This window comes from Scylla paramamosain, chromosome 6 (genome assembly GCF_035594125.1).
Source record: "Scylla paramamosain isolate STU-SP2022 chromosome 6, ASM3559412v1, whole genome shotgun sequence".
In the NCBI taxonomy this organism is placed as follows: Eukaryota; Metazoa; Arthropoda; class Malacostraca; order Decapoda; family Portunidae; genus Scylla; species Scylla paramamosain.
The window spans coordinates 13,560,444-13,577,841 of record NC_087156.1 but is presented as its reverse complement, the minus strand read 5'-3'; the positions used below and the strand labels follow the sequence as shown (position 1 = coordinate 13,577,841).

Below are 17,398 nucleotides of genomic sequence, written 5' to 3'. Positions count from 1 at the left end.
TTTATGGGACTGGCATTTCAGTGGGCATTTTTTTTTATTAGATTTTTGTTGCCCTTGGCCAGTATCCTTCCTACATAAAAAAAAAATAAAATAAAAAATAAAATATATATATATATATATATATATATATATATATATATATATATATATATATATATATATATATATATATATATATATATATATATATATATATCCTAGGGAGGCAGAAAAATGGGAGACAAAAACAACGCTCTGGAAAAAGGTTTAAACTAATCCTTCAATGGATAATACTACTGACACGATACCATGGAAGCACATCCTTTCTTTCCTTCAAAGATTCGTGGGAAGCAGACAGGAGAAAGGCAGGCAACAGTGACAAGTTTCGGCTGACATAGAAAAAAAAAGTTTAACAGCGATTTCCAAAACAGAGTGCACATGATGTAATGAAGCAGGTACGCACTTTCCTCCTGCACGTGTTGGAAGTGTTCACCGTGGCACCACCTGCCATCCTTCCCTGAAAATACCAAAACATCCACATAAGAAAGTGATGCAGCTTGACTATTTAAAAAAAAGAGCTAAAAATGAAGCATCATAAACAGAACCACCACAAATCCTTTACTGCATGAGTTACAACATACACATGAACAAAAAAAGGAAAGAATAAATACTGAAGAAAAACACGAAATGTCATAAATAAAACGTGTCAAATTCCTCCAAGGAAGAACACATGGATACATGAAAAACAACACTGAAAACAGAACACACTTGAAACGCTGAGAATGTTAAATATGCACAACAGCTGCAACAAAATAAAACCTAAAAAAACAACAGCAAGGATATACTTAGAAAATAATAAGTACCACTTCAGTCTAACCATAAAAAGTATTCACGGCACAAAACATGAAAGTCCCTTTTGAGTATCTCCGCCAAGATGGCCTAACTCATCTATTCTTCTTTCTTAACTGTTGCTCAGTAATACAACACATCCACTTTCCTCCGTTTGTGTTTCTGATAATAACAACAACTCTCTGACCACTCCTAGTTAGATACCTGCCTTTTCGTGTGGTTACTGCGAGGACATAGGATGTTCCCTATAACCTCTTATACAACAAAACAACAACAACAACAAAGGCTCCAGAGACCACAAAAATATCGTAGTTGCTGTTGGTTCTGGATGTCACCGCTTCTTGGTAAGGATCTCAACAAAAGCAAACACCTGTGAGATCCACCCTACTTCATGTTTGTGCTGCTAATTCGTCTGGATGAAGCAATACATTTAGTGTGATACATTTCACTGGACCTGCCTAGTATAGTTGTGTCTACATATTTAAGCTCCCGCGGTCATCTGAATACAAAAGCCTCACTGCAAAGCCAAGGTAGTGTTTCGCTGGCAATAATATTCCTATATACGCATTAGCAAACGCATCCTATTTTTTTTTGTCCCGTCGCTTACCAACCCAGTGTCAGACGCTCTTTTGATAAGGTCCCGCCGTCTTTCCTACCACAGCAAGACTCACATGATTTACTCATATTTTTCCTGAAACATAATGTAATGAAGCTCCAGATGTTAGGCTGAAGATGACCAGCTAATAAACAAATATATAAATAAATATCCTCATTAAAAGCATTAACGACGTGTAATTCAATCTCCCGTCGTCTGAACACACAAGTAACCACACGTCTGATGAAGGCATGCTAATGAACACCAAGCTGACGAGCCTTTTTATTCACTACTCACACTTGAAACTCGCGAGCTCTCAGAATATTTAGGCCGCTTATCAACTTTTTTATGCAAATATACTTTCATTTACGCTTCTCTCTCTCTCTCTCTCTCTCTCTCTCTCTCTCTCTCTCTCTCTCTCTCTCTCCCATCATTTATCTCTGCATAGGAATGACCATTACATGCCTTGACTGTTAAGGCCTGCTATAATAATAATAATAATAATAATAATAATAATAATAATAATAATAATAATAATAATAACAATAATAATAATAATAATAATAATAATAATAATAATAATAATAATAATAATAACAACAATAATAATAACAAACAGTTGTAATGAAAACTCCAGTACATCTGGTTTCATAGAGTTTATTCCAAGCCTCCAGTACTTCCTCTACCTAAGGGCTTGCGTGAGTACCTTACCATCTCCTGGCCCTCTAGTCGCCCTTCATGGGATCCGATGCTCATAATCGTATTAATTGATCTATCAAATCAGCTTCGTCTCTCTCTCTCTCTCTCTCTCTCTCTCTCTCTCTCTCTCTCTCTCTCTCTCTCTCTCCAGAACTAACAATATAAAGAATAGCAGGTTCGAGGTATTCTGTGGTCGTAAGATTCGGCCCCATCAGATTGTGTGAGCATTTTTATGTTGATCTGCTTCTCTGCAATAATATTTTGTCAATGAGCCTTTGGTTGTTAATGAAGGTGCCATCAGCACATGGAATGACTCACCGACAGACAGATACACAGACACACACACACACACACACACGCACACGCACACGCACACACATACACACACAAACACACAGTATCCGAGAAAAGCTGCTTGACTGTGTCCGTCAGATTTACCAAATTATTTATAGGTAGGATCCTCTTTAGGGCACTCAGGAGACTACAGTCACTACACGCGGCTGTGCACTATAGAAGGAACAACAAAGGTATAGCTACCACAATTACCTTTTCTTTTTTTTTTTCCCAGCAATCTGTAAATCTGCGTGGCTGCTGCTCGAGGTGGCAGAGCATTAACTGGAGCTGAGAGTGTGGTGGGATGGATGTTTTGACGGTATCTGTCCCTTTCTCTCTCCAAGTGGATATAGTACAGTAGGTACCAAATTATCTTTATTTTAAAGAGCTCTACATTCTGACATAATGGACGATATTATTTGACACGTTTGGTGGTAACGCCAGTGACAATTGGTAGCCCTGCACACTAACGATGGTTGCTGTATATTACATATGACCTAACAAATAGAGAGGCATCTCAGCATCAAGTCAAGCCATGCATACCAACCTTACCGACGCGACACGTGATCGGGCAGCGGGTTTCTTATGTTCATTATGCCACAGTTCGCACCACACCTTAAAGATAGTTTTCGGAGATACTGCACATTCATTGGCTGAAAAGTTCTTTATACAGTCATACAGATCAGTTACTTTCAACTTGGGTCCACTTAGACTAATATGTATGAGACTTCACTTTTATTTGAAATATTTAGATGAATGGTTCTACTTTATGCTTCTGTTTATCCAACTTAGTATTACGAAAAGAGTGGGATTTCATTAAGTTTATAAAGGAACGTTACTGAATGCTGTTGACGAGAGAACGATAAGACAAATTTTTATTTCAGTTCTACATCACCAGTGTTTACGGCTTCACTCCAGAACAGGACTCCCTAACCTCCTCTCATCCCAAGCAAAGCCTCTTACGAGTAAATCGTTTCGTTATTGTCAATCTGTTCTTTATATTCAAGAGAAAATATGGAAACAGTTGAATCTGCTTTTCTATATCATGTCTTCTGGGCTGATTTCTTTCTAGCGTCTGCAGCTTAAGAGTGTCAATGAAGAATAGTGACGCTATTTCACTGAACTTAAAGCTTTCACTGTAAGGACTCTCTCTCTCTCTCTCTCTCTCTCTCTCTCTCTCTCTCTCTCTCTCTCTCTCTCTCTCTCTCTCTCTCTCTCGCAAACCATATCTCACTCCCAAGTAGAATTCACCTTCTCTCTTTTACCCATCTTTACTATATTTCAGTAAGTAAAGCTATTTTCTAAGAAGTAACATCCAAACAATCCTCCTTCAGCTTGAATAGCAACAATAATTTTATTGCAAACCGTCCAGTTCGACTTCGCTTCGATTACCCTACTTAAGGTTTCCAGTCAAGAGATACCCCGCCATGCCTCGCCTCACCCTCCCTAACACTCCGCCAAGGCAATGATTCCCTTGGTACCATCGCCGCGTGTACCAGGATGAGAGAAAAGCCGACAGTCCATAGGATACACTGCTAAGCCATGTGCGGATTAGCGCTGTTAGCATCAATCCGAGAACACAAGCAATTCAACTGATCTTGGAAAATCTTGAGTTGAAGCCAGGAGGGAAAGTAAAGTGTGTCTAGAATATGAAGGTGGTAGTTAAGTGAGACTGAAGAGGAGGAGCACAAGTCATGTTGTGACTGACGGATGAAGGCAATCTAGGGAGTGTCGCGGGAGAGTTTGTATGCAAGGCGCCTTCAGGCCAGTCACTGCTGGTGTCCCTTGCCTCCTCTTCCTGCCTCGCTGCAAGGTGAAGGGGACACTACCACTGCTGCCTCAACACTTACACTACCTTTGCGTCTCAACACTGAAATGCTTGAATGAATGGGAATGAACAGAAAATTAATGGTCACTAAGAATTGCTTATAGCAAGTACATGTTACTGTTTTAAATCAATCTGTCTGTCTGCATCTGTCCGTTTATCTCTGCCTCACATGTTCACTATAATGTTCTGTAAGAAAGAGCATCCCTATCTCTGTTGCTTTGTTGCAGCACATCTATTTGTATTAATGTTGCGTGTGTGTGTGTGTGTGTGTGTGTGTGTGTGTGTGTGTGTGTGTGTGTGTGTGTGTGTGTGTGTGTGTGTGTGTGTGTGTGTGTGGTGTAACATCGCGAGTGGAACAATATTTACGAGTATAGGTCAGAAGGTCTGTCTTCTGGTATATCTAGTAGTTTTAGAAAATCAATGACAACTACGTATTGTGCCTGAAAATGGCATACCGTAAATACGAGGTAATGAGAGAAAAAAATATAGTTAGGTCACTATGTATGCATTTTCTTCGCTTACAGTAATTGTTATCACGAAAGAATATATGAGTAACGGAAGAGGCATAAGTTTATATTATGCAAACATTATGCTGTATTAATATCCCACTGACTAATTCAGCTGGGCTTTTGGTTAAGTACTCACTGCAGGGCACAGTAAAATATTTATTAAAGTGCTTTAAAAAAAAATTGTGCAAATATATTCTTTAGAATGAAATATACCAGTTTCTGCCGCTATTTAAAACTACTTTGTCCATGTCTGTGTCTGCCCGCACATCCATCGTCCCTCTGTCTATTTGTCTGTTTCTCTGTCTGCTTGCTTGCCTTCTGTTTTTGCCTGCCTGCCTGTCTGCCTGCTTCTTTGCCTGCCTATCCTCTTCAAGTTAGGCTGACTATTTGCCTGTCACCCTGTCTGTCTGCCTGCTTTCTTTTTCTTTTTTGTATGTCCATCCACCTCTTTCCCCACCTGTTAGTCTGTCTGCCTCCTTGCTTGCTTGCTTGCTTGCTTGCCTCCCTGCCTGTTTGTTTGACCATCTGCCTTCCTGCCTACCTGTCCACTCTCTCTCTCTCTCTCTGATGATTACCTAAACAAGTCAAAACATTATTTAAACCACAACTACGAAATACCAAGGTACTTGAAGGCTTGTCTGTAAGTGGCATCAGTGTGAACAGGTTACATCACACTCCTACTCGTATACAATCATGATTTGCGCAGCACACCCTCCATAGTAGGTTGGCAGGCACTTCCCACACGTTAAGGAGTCCTTCATTTCACTCTCTAATTTAAACTTCTTTATGCAAATGAAATTAAAGTTCGGGATTTAAATGATCACTTACTTTCTTTGCGCATAAACAAAAATGTGCTGGACAAATATAACGAAAAATATTTATATAAAAAAACAATAATAATATTCAAGCCACACTCCACAGTAACGAAAGCTTTCATAAATATAGGAAGATATTGGAGAGCTCGCACTGAAATATCATTTATCACCGTACAACTACCATACCTAATTCCCGGGAGCAGACTCATGCAGGATATAAAAAGATGAAAGACCAATAAATAGTGGTAGAGAGTCATGGGAACATGGCAATTCATCAAGGAACTCCTGAGAGAGAGAGAGAGAGAGAGAGAGAGAGAGAGAGAGAGAGAGAGAGAGAGAGAGAGAGAGAGAGAGAGAGAGAGAGAGAGAGAGAGAGAGAAAAGAAAAAAAAAAACTTATTATATATAGAAATGAAAACGAAATTAAACTTACCAGCCACAACCACCGCCCCTGCCACCACCATCACCACCACTACCACCACTAGCACGTCCCCGCCTCCACCTTGAACCGCAGTCAAAGGGAGCGCCATACATGTGTTTAATTTCTGGCAGGGTTTTTTTTTTTTTTTTTGCAATACCGTAGAGAATTTGAAACGCCGTCTTGATAAATATTTTACCTCAAATCCGCGGGTAACAGTGTTTGTTTGTTACAGATTAAATTAAAACTCATTGCTTCCAGGAAATGAGGGCACCTCATTTCATCTATTTTCATTCTTTCCTATAAATTTTCCTTCGGGTTTTCCTTCTCTAACCCAGTAAGGTATTTACTTCAGATTTGTTTCCTGTATGGCTTATGCCGGAGGGAGTGGAGGGTGGGGAGAAAGCCTTCTGCTTTGCTTTCCTTTTCTTCTACTATCACCTTAGTAGCCCTAGGACAGGTCATCTCGTGAGAACCACAAGGTTTGCTGTGGCCTGTATTTCTATGTAACTTTATGTAACTCTCCCTCGCTATACACACACACACACACACACACACACACGTTAATTAAAGAAATGCTGTTGGTCTGTCATGTATACAGTATATTTTGTTTTGTTCTCCACAGGTAATAATTAATGTGCTGCTTTTCCCCTTCCAGTTCTCTGTGACCTCTGGTATTCTTTTAGCCTGTCTTTTTACTCTGACAGGCGATGCTACTGTTACGACGACGATGATGAGAACGAGGACGATGACGATTAGAGGCATCGCACGCACGACGGCAAAAACGACAGTGATGATTTTTGTAAAGTTAAGCAGCAGCAGCAGCAGCAGCAGCTGCAGCAACAACAACAGCAGCAGCAGCAGCAGCAGCAGCAGCAGCAACAGCAGTTGCAGCAGCAGCGGTAGCAGCAGCAGAGCAGGAGCAGTAGTAGTAGTAGTAGTAGTAGTAGTTGTTGTAGTAGTAGTGGTTGCTCCTTTTGTTGTTGTTGTTGTTGTGGAAGGAAGGAAAAAGCAGCAATACCAACAACAGCAGCAAGATCAGCGACGGCAACAGCAGCACCAGCAGCAGCAGCAGGAGCAGCAGCATATTTAGTGTGTAATCTCCAACAGATAAAACACGCGATGAGAAGTAACACGAGGCATCCTGGACAAACACCTGTCCACCTCGGCCCTGCAGGAGCTAAGATAGAGAAAATGCATTTATAGTTGTTAAAGTGTCCAGCTTAGGTTACAGAGGCGTAGGTTAAGTCAGCCAGGTTGCATGGTGCACACCAGGATGCGTGGTATTTTTCAAAGGTTACCCAGAATTGTTGGGTACATGGAAGTGTACATGACATGACCAGTGTCATGAGGAAGAAGTTGCCATACTGCTTAGTATGAAAAGATATAAATTGTGATTAAAGTATTACAAATTCATGTATTATATTGGTATATTACAGTACACTCAAACGCAACCCGCGCATCATGTGTTTGAGATGTGGCGTTTTAAGACTAGAGAAAAAAGTCAAATATTCATGTAATTCTTTTGTAATCAGTTGTCCAAGGCTCAAGTGTACATAAATTTATTAAATTTATTTAATTTAAAGGGTGGATGGATTTAGAAAAGGTGGAAATACTGCAAAAAAAATAAATAAATAAATAACATTGAATAAACTATGAGAAAAAAAAAATTATGTAGCAGTCTTCTGCAGGAGAAGAAAAAGAAGAAGGAATAGGAGGAATAATACAGGGACATTCTTGCATGCATTGTTGAAGTGTGGACGTCTGAAGCAGCAGCCTTTCACAGTCAGTCCCTTAAATGAGTTAGCGTAGTTTCCTTTCATGGAACTTTTTTTTCCCCTTCTAAACACAGCCCATCACAGGTCGAACTTTGCCTGGCGCCAACGGAGGTTTGACCAGTCGTAGTTTACATATATATGTTTCTTCCTCTGATGGCGGTGACGCTGCTGCTTCTTCCTCTGAGATCAGTGGTGGTAGTTCTTTTTTTCTGCTTCTTTTTCTTGATTTCTTCCTTTGATGGCGGTAATGCTGCTGCTGCTGCTGCTGCTGCTGCTGCTTCTTCTTCTTCCTCTGATGGCGTTGCTTCCTGTTCTTGTTCTTCTAAGACAGTCAGTTTGATGGTCTGAGTTGGTTGGTGGTAGAGTAGTCAGAGTGGGGAAAGTAGGAGGTACTGCACACTCACCTCCCCTGCTCCCCAGTCATAATTCAAGTCAGGTTGGTGGAAGACTGGGAAGGGTAGGGGGGTGCTGCACACTCACCTCCCATGCTCCCCAGGTTACATTTGTAACATTTGTCAGGTTGGTTATTTTTGGAGTTGCCAGGGTCAGTCAGTCAAACCCAGGGAAGTGCTACGCACTCACCTTGCCAAGATCTGAGGGGTGGTGGTGGTGGTAGATTTGGAGCTGGTAGGATGAGTCAGATTGGTGGTGGAAGTCAAACTGGGAGACTGGGAAGGGTAGGGAGGTGCTGCACACTCACCTCCCATACTCCCCAGGGTCAGTCAATTTGGTGGTCTTTTGCCAGATTAGAGTAAGATTTGTAAGTCAGTCAGGTTGGTTGTTGGTTGGTTTTAGAGTTGCCAAAGTCAGTCTGGCTGGTGTTAGGGAAGTGCTACGCACTCACCTACCCAGGACAGGGTAAGATGTAGGGATGTAGGGATCAGAGTCACAGTGGGTCAGAGAATTGCTCTTAGAAGTTGCCAGGATGAGTAAGGTCAAACTGGGAGATTGGGAAGTGTAGGGAGATGCTGCTCACTCACCTCACATGCTCCCCAGGGCCAATCAGTTTGGTGATTACATATCTGTAAGTCAGGCAGATTGTTTTTTTTTGAGCTGCCAGGGTCAGTTAGTCAGGGTCAGTCAGCTCCATCATCGTACCTGTGTGTTTGAGGCACACATGGTGATGGAGGGATGCTCTTTGAAGGTTTTTGTGAGTTCCGAGAGGGGGGTTCGAACCTGCGCGCCCCTCACTTTTCTCACGCCAAAATCCAAGTGCATCACTCTGCCCACTGGGCCACGAGGGCCCTTTTTCTTTTTTTTAAAGTTGGTCTATTTCCCCATCTTCCCAATCTTTTTTGTAAAGTTGCTCTATTTCCCCATCTAATGTTCACGCCAGTATATATTTAAAAATTATGATGTGAATTATTTTTCATCACGTTATTTATTTATTGTATTTTCTATGGGATATGACCGCTGGCATCCCACACACACTGGGTTCCCAAGACTGTCACTACGCCACGAAACCCCAACGGTAAACAAGATATATTTCAACAAATGATTTCCCCTCCAGTGTTCATGCAGCACCAAAAGTTCAATAAGAAAAACTGTTGCTGATTTTAATGTGAGCATTCATTCCCACAGTGATAATTAGATAATTGTTGACTTGTGGGAGTATGTCGTGGAGTGCAAATAGCAGTAGGTGAGATCAGAGAACTTTACAGAGGAGGGCATTCCTTGTGTCTGGAGTCGCCTCCTGGAGCCCTCCCCTGTGCTGCACCACCACCATCACCAACAACAATAACAACACACCATTACACCTGTCCATCCTGCAGCACGAGAATGACTCAGCCCAGAGAACCATGGATTGCTTTATTCGTAATTCACGTCCACTCTCAACATAGCATCAATCAAATTATGTCATTGAAAAAAGCTGGTGAAGCACTCACTTCTTCACACAGACTTTACTACCTATCAGGAGGATGAAAGCTTCCGAGTGGGAGGAAGGGCGGCGTTGGGAGGGATTAAGGGAGAGAGAGTAGGGGGACCAACGGAGGCTGGAAGTCAATTGAAGTAAAATGTTTGGCTTCATTTGTTTGAAATCGCTCACCTATTATTTGCTATTGTTTCTTGTAATATTAGACATGTTGAGTCTTAGGAAGAATTCGGGTCTCATATTTGTGAAAGCCTTAAAAGTTTAGCAAAGCAATATCAGATCCCCTTTTAGCCTAAGTTTGGATAGGGAGAACAAATCTCGTTCTTTAAGACGTTCCTTGTAGGGTTAATTGCGAAGCTTTCAAGTAATTTTCGTTACTCTACTTCATATTGTCTTTTTTTCTAATTTCTCAATATTTCTTCTGTAGTAAGATGACAAAACTGTACATTGTATTAAAGATGAGGACGTACAAGTGAGTTGTACAAGGCCAGATTTTTTTTTTTTCAGATTTGAAGGTGAAAGACCTTCTTAATGAAAACGATTAATTTATTGGCAATTTCAATGACATCGGTGCAGTGTTTGCTTGGTTTAAGATCTGCTGTCACTATAACTCCCAGATCTTTCTCAGGATCCAAACTATTGATGGGGGGATTACTCCATAATTTTCCAGCAGACTACCATTTCCTATATTTAACATGTGGCATTTATCAAAATTAAAGTTATAAGCTACGTTTCACACCATTCAATGAGAGTGTATACATCAATTTGCAAAATTTGATGTTGGTTTTGTTAGCAATTTTAGTATCTGTGAATTTTGACAGTTTACTTCTGATTCCTTTGTCTGTCATTGATATGTATATATTATGAAGAGGATCGGTCCTAAGATTGAACACTTAGGAACGCCACTACTTACATCAATCTAATTTGAAGAATTAGCGTTTGTGGTGATCCCCATACCACAATATATACTGTACAGTCAAAAAAAAAAAAAAAAAAAAAGGAAAAAAAAAAGAAAACGCGAAAGAAAACAAAATAAGGAAAATGAAAGAAGTGAAGATAAAATAAGTCAGAAGAAAGAAGAAATAGAATGTTTATAGTGATTGATGTGTTGCTGATATCATGTGTGTTTTTCTCACTGAACATTAATGACGCCGACTGAATATTTGTTGTGTTTGTGCATGTGATATTGTCTGTGTTTTGCATGATGATTGCGTTGATCAATGAATATGTTGAAGCGATATAAGGTAACATCTAATAACTTTGAATGATTTGAAGATGAATGCGAGTGAGAAATTTTGAGTTGTAAGAAATGTAAGTAATTAGTAGTTATTAATCAAAATATGAAAAATGTTTGTGAGTTTTACAGTAGCATTTATAAACCAATTCCTTGCAATATCTCGGAACATGACACGTTAATTCAGTCTCTCTGTCTGTCTATCTGTCTGTCTATTTACCTAATCTATTTTCTACTTACTAAACTGTTTATCTAACCATCTATTTATTTTTATATCTAATTAAATACTTATTCATTTATTCATCTATCTATCAATCTATCTATCCATCCATCTGTCCGTCTATATATCTATTTATCAGCCAGTCAATCTATTTAACCATTTACCCATCCAGCCATCTATCTACAACTCTACCTGTTCAACCAGATACCTATTCATTAATCAATTCGTCAGACCAACAACACATTTCTCTATCTGCGCCTGAACATACTCACCGATCCATCTCCCGTTCACCGCCACTGTACCAAGATAAGACACCCTCAATACACTCCTATACTCGGCGGTGGCTAGGCAACGCTATTTCGACATGTTCCACTAAGCATCCCTCCAGTTCTTCCCACAGCTCCCTGCTTATAAGGGGAGACAAGGCCCTGCTAATGCTACGGGACTGGAGGAGGAGGGGGAGGAAGAGGAGGGGCGTCTGTTCCAAGCATTATGTCGGCAAAAAGAAGGATGGAACGTAAGGGAGGGAGGATGAAAGATGGTGGAGTGAGGGAAGAGAAGAAAGGAACTCGTGAAAATGGGAGAAGTTGAGAGTGAGGTGTAATGGAGGTGGTGGTGGTGGTGGTGGTGGTGGTGAGGGACGGGGGATTAATTAGGAATGATTAGTGGTGGCGGGGGTGAGGTATGGGACAGAATCATGGTGGAGTGGAGTGTAAGCTGTGGGGATGATGATGGTGATGGTGATGTTGTGGTGACGAGGATGAGCTTGTGCGTGAATGATTACTGATTAGTGATGACAGGTTAATAGAGCGTCAGTTTATATTAACAGCCACTGGACATGATACATTACGGACAGCTGGTGTGCAGTGGAGGGAGCGTGTTACTATCATAGTCTCCAGATCACTTATTAGAGTCTAGAATAGATCATAAGGGTAACAATTTGGTTACAGTTTACAATACCACTTAATTTCCGCATGGTAAAGAGTGGATGGAAAAGAAGGTTAAATCACGTTGGTTCATTTAGTTAGGAAGGTGTCTTGATGCTCGTCTCTTGTAGCAACTCAAGTCATACGCAGGTGAGTAAGCATATATGATCAGTTCAAGTCATAAGAAGTTTGGGAAGTTAAATAAAAATCAGGGAGAATTACGAAGTTTAACTGTGAAAGGGATCAAAGAGTGAAGAGGCCAGTCAACTCTAGCACTATTAAAGAGAAAACAGGGGCTGAAAGTTTTCACTATTAAAGAGAAAACAAGGGCTGAAAGTAAGTGAAAAGCCTAGTTGTATCAGAGCGTGTGTTTCATGAGCAGGGCTGAACTGTAGTGTTTGGATTGCTTTGTATTCATGGTGAGGGGAATCACACCAGGGGTGGGATGTGATACGTTAATAGGAGTGTTTGTATGCATAATAAAGTGACACAATGATGGATATGGAACGCGCCACATTGATTGCTTTGCATTCATTTTAAAGGGAAATCATGCCACTGATGAAATGAAACACGTTATTTGGAATTTTTATCCATGAAAAGAACCGTAGTAAGGCAGTTCAAGGAAGCATTAAGTGGTAGTCAGATGACACTTGATCATAAAAGTAAATGAATACCTAACTCAACGCACAGAAAAAAATAAATAAATAAAAAGTACTGAAATTTTAAAGAACACATGCTTCCCTCTGACGACCATCACTCGCAAGACCTGCATTATATTCAATCCTGAAGAGTTCTCAAGAGTCCTTTTAAATTATTTGATCCTTCCACATAAGACAATCACACTAGAGAAATGGTTCTCAACTGCAGTGTTGATTAGTTGTATTATTTGTCCAATCTCTTTTACAGGTATGGGCGTGTAATTTGATTTGTGGTCATTTATTATGGTGTTTGGTGTACTATGTCAATGTGTGAAGTTGATGACAAAAGATGCTATATTACAACCCAAACCAAAATTGAAAGGTCCACATTTTCTTTTTGTTTTTGTTAGCGGCCCGTGGCCTGAAAGGAGATGAAAACCACTGCACTAGAGGGTAATAACGGGATTAGTAAAAGCGTCCACTTCAAACACCCCTCTGTCTCTGCCTTTGGGCGCACAAATTACCTCAGAATTTTATGTCACAATGAATAAGACAAGTGAAAAAGCTTTCTTTCTCTTAAATTTGAATACCGTCTTTTTGGAAATATTGATTTTTTTATATTTTGTGCAATAAGGAAAAAAACGTGCACAGAAGAGTGAAAAAATCTACAATTCACCCTAAGGAGAAGGAAGAGAAAAAAAATATGAACTCTACCACCACCACCACCACCTCCTCCTCCTCGTTTTTTGTATAGGAATAATAATAGAATCTCATTTAATTCTTTCCAATCAAAATGCAGCCAGTTTTCCCCACACTGCACGATGGTTTTCCCACGCCAGCACAAGCACGAGGGAGCGTCAGTTTGGCAGAAGTCATACACTGCTCTAGCTTACTTTACTAAAGGGTAGTTAATATAAATTAATTCCAAAGCGATGTGTAAAGACCTGTGGGAGTGTTTCTGTTTTGGTTATCCTATGTAATCACATGTAATCCTCATTTTCTTCGTCTGCATTCTCCTGTTATTGATCAACTTTGTGATTTTAAGTACAAGAGGTCAAAGTTGCAGGGGATAACCTGTGTATGCAGCCCCTAAAGGGAAGGTACACAAACCCAGTGACCGAAGCTGTGGCCTGATTGACTGCCGCCTCCCTGGAAAGTGCAACGCAAGGATGCTGCACCACCCCTCAACAACCAAACTGTGCCTTCATCTGCGCTATGCACACACCACATCACACAACTATCATGCATTTACAGTCTCCCTCACAAACAAAAGTAGACAGACCACAACTCTTTCCCTCACTATTCTCTCAAGTTCTATGTGGTTTTTCTATACCACATGGTATCAATTCCTGTATCTTGTCAGCTTCTGCTGGAGGGATTGGTGGGGAGGAACCTTCTGTACTATCCTGTATCTCCCAATAATAGTTAATGTAGAATAATTATCCAAACAGCCTCGTCAATACCTCAAGGTTTGGTATTCCGTTGCATTCCTTTGTATTTCTCTGGAGAGAGAGAGAGAGAGAGAGAGAGAGAGAGAGAGAGAGAGAGAGAGAGAGAGAGAGAGAGAGAGAGAGAGAGAGAGAGAGAGAGAGAGAGAGAGAGAGAGAGAGAGAGAGAGAGAGAGATTCTAGGCCAGAGAGCCACATCAGTCTCCTTCCCCCCATCCCCCCCCCCCACCCCAGCAACACACTTTAAGCAACCATTCTGTTGACACATCACGGGATAATTTTTAAGAGCAATACTGGATGACCATTTGGGGAGCCACACTCCACGGCCACACGCGGGTCTGTCAGGGGGAAGGGGGCGGGAAAGAGGGGCAGGCGGACCATACCAGGGTGTAGGGTCAAAACATATCATGGCAAAAAGGAGATAGAGGAAATGAGGCTATGTTTTAATCCTATACATTATTAAAGACAAAAAATGGTCTATATGAATGAAAATATGGAAAAAAAATTTATTTTTTCCTTTCTACAGACAAATTCAAAGAAGACGGAGGAGGTGAAGCTAAAATTTATCCCTATTTATTGTAAAAAAAATTGTTCTCTGTGTGAGGATGTGAAAAAGGAATATAATAACAGTATGATATTTTTTTCTTTTCTTTTCTGGAGAAACTTGCTTGTAGCTAGAAACATATAATAACAAAAAGAAGGCAGACAAAAAAGAGAATAGTGTTGTACAGAGTATATCGTTGAAAAAAAAAAAAGTTTTGTATAAATCAAGATATGAAAAAGGAGTATAAAATGGTACGTTTTTTTTTTTTTTTTTCGCCTAGGGACACACATGGAACACACTTGTCAAGTTAAGTGAATATAAAGTGGAAATGCTGAAGATAAACAAAATAATGGAGGAACACTGAACCTTTCACGAGAATAGAACTGTTGATATTACTGGGATTTTTATATATTTTTTTCTAGTGTACATCATTATCCCAGACTACATCGCCATAACTACATCATTCCGTCACAGCGTAAAGGGAGAGACTATAGTGGTGATGATGTTATTGTATTTATGCTCTACAAAGCTGCATCACTTTAACAAACTTTAGGCGCTGTATCCTTACAAACACAACTCATTATCCACAGCAGAGTACCACACTAACATCCGACATTACCTCACCCTCCTGAGCCAGTAACCTGCAGGGAGTGCCACAGCCCAGCCAGGCTACATAGAATACAAGCAATCACCCTGACAGCGCACCCCGTCACGTGGTTCACTTTAGTAGAGGCTTACAGTGTAGGGAAGCTGCTTCTGAGCGTCACATAATCCTGCAAGACATCCAGACCACGCTACGCTACGCCGCCGCCTCCTCCTCCTCCTCCTCCTCCTCCCTCTCCTCCTGCTCCTACTCCTCCTCCTCCTTGTACCCACCCGACCACTTGCCTACCTCTATTACATACAAACTGCACGCCCCAAGCGGCGCATGCAAACACTAGCCCGTAGCCGTACATTTGGCTGTTTGCTCTGCTCTCGACACCCACACTGCTGCACGCCACAGAGAGAGAGAGAGAGAGAGAGGAGAGGAGAGGAGAGGAGAGGAGAGGAGAGGAGAGGAGAGGAGAGAGAGAGAGAGAGAGAGAGAGAGAGAGAGAGAGAGAGAGAGAGAGAGAGAGAGAGAGAGAGAGAGACATTAATGGCAAAAGGTAAATTCTTTCATACAAATGCACCACATTAAGCGCCTCCAGCGTAAGACTGTGTAGTTTTCAGGCAGGAAGGGCAGCAGTAAACACGTGAAGTCTATGGAGAAGGCAGGGTGTGTTTCACTTGCTGGTCTTGCCTCTCACTTTTTTAATGTACGTTTTATTTTTTCTTTTCTTTTTTTTTTCTTGCGTGGATTGACAAGGTGTGGAATAATACTAAGAAAACATAAGTAATAGAAAAACTGAATTGGTGTCACTCCAGCTGATAATCCTGCTCTTTACTACTACTACTACTACTACTACTACTACTACTACTACTACTACTACTACTACTGTTATTAACATTAACACCTATTACGACTCAGGAAAGCTTTATTTTTCTCCAACCCTTTATGCTTCTTAAAAACATGGAACTGCATTTGGAAATAAAAATTCAAATAGCCGAACACAAATATCAATTAGATGCAAAAGATATTGGACGGCTCAACTTGAAACACTGGAGTAAACAATGCAATACATGTTTAATTTAGAGTCAGTATAAAATGATACTCTAACATTTGCATATAGCCACTACTAATACTCACACTCTCATATCTTCTTGGCGAATGGCAAACAGAGAAACAAAAAAATATCTTTTCAGTTGCCACTTCCATACATACAGACAAAAAAAAAGAGAAAAAAAAGTCAATAATAAAAAATCTAAATATGTTTCTGGAAGTGCCTCAATACTCTTAAAACAACTAGTCACAGGAAGGGGAAAATAAACAGACAGAGAATTCCAGAGTTTACCAATGAAGGGGATGAAAGAATGAAGATATTGCTTAACTCCTGGACTACTGAAAGGGAACGGAATAAAGTTTTGTGTAAAAGTCTTGTGGAAGGTCTTGTGTAGTGTCAGTGTGGGGAAGGAGAGACGCAAGCTGATGGCAAATTCAGAAGAGCAGTAACCATAGAAATAACAACACAAGACAAACTTACCCCATTTTTTTTTTCCATCTTCATATACTTGTGTGCATTTTTTGTAGCATATCAGTGTATTTGCTATGGTAGGCTCAGTAGGTATGAAATGTTCTCTAGGGTATGCATTAATTCATCCATTTATTTATTTATTTATTTATTTATTTATTCACTTATTTATTATCTATTTATTTCATATTCTACTTTTCATTACCACATTGTATTGATAGGTACTTTTGTGACTCACTGTTCCTTTACATTGAGAAATTACAGTACAGCATAAAGCAAGTGTCTGCAGTGAGTCAGACACTTTGTCAAGCAGCCTTACCTTACATGCACACATGGAATAACATAGGCAAGCATTACAGGCTTCACTTAAATGTAAACCTAAAAATGGAAGGACATACACTGCGCTACAAAAACAGCTCCGTCCCCGTCACTCACCAGTAAATTGTGAGTGTGTCAGGAGGAGAAGGAAAAAGCCAATCTTCGTCGTCTGGCCACGAGGAAGGAAAAAGGTCCCGCTGCTGCTGCATCCGACAAGGCAAGCACAAAATCAGAGGACCGTGTTAAAACCTAAAGACAAAGAGAAAAAAATAGCGTTTCTTCAC

At 40.4% G+C, this 17,398-nt stretch overlaps 1 long non-coding RNA gene across 2 annotated transcripts in view; it reads right to left on the bottom strand.

The window, feature by feature from the left end:
• Positions 1-235: 235 nt before the first annotated feature.
• LOC135101309 (uncharacterized) overlaps positions 236-17,398 on the bottom strand; it is a 74,497-nt gene continuing 57,334 nt past the window's right edge. For both annotated transcript variants that reach the window (XR_010269200.1, XR_010269201.1), the window contains one exon: positions 236-496. This is a non-coding gene — a long non-coding RNA (uncharacterized LOC135101309). The remainder of the gene's footprint in view (positions 497-17,398) is intronic.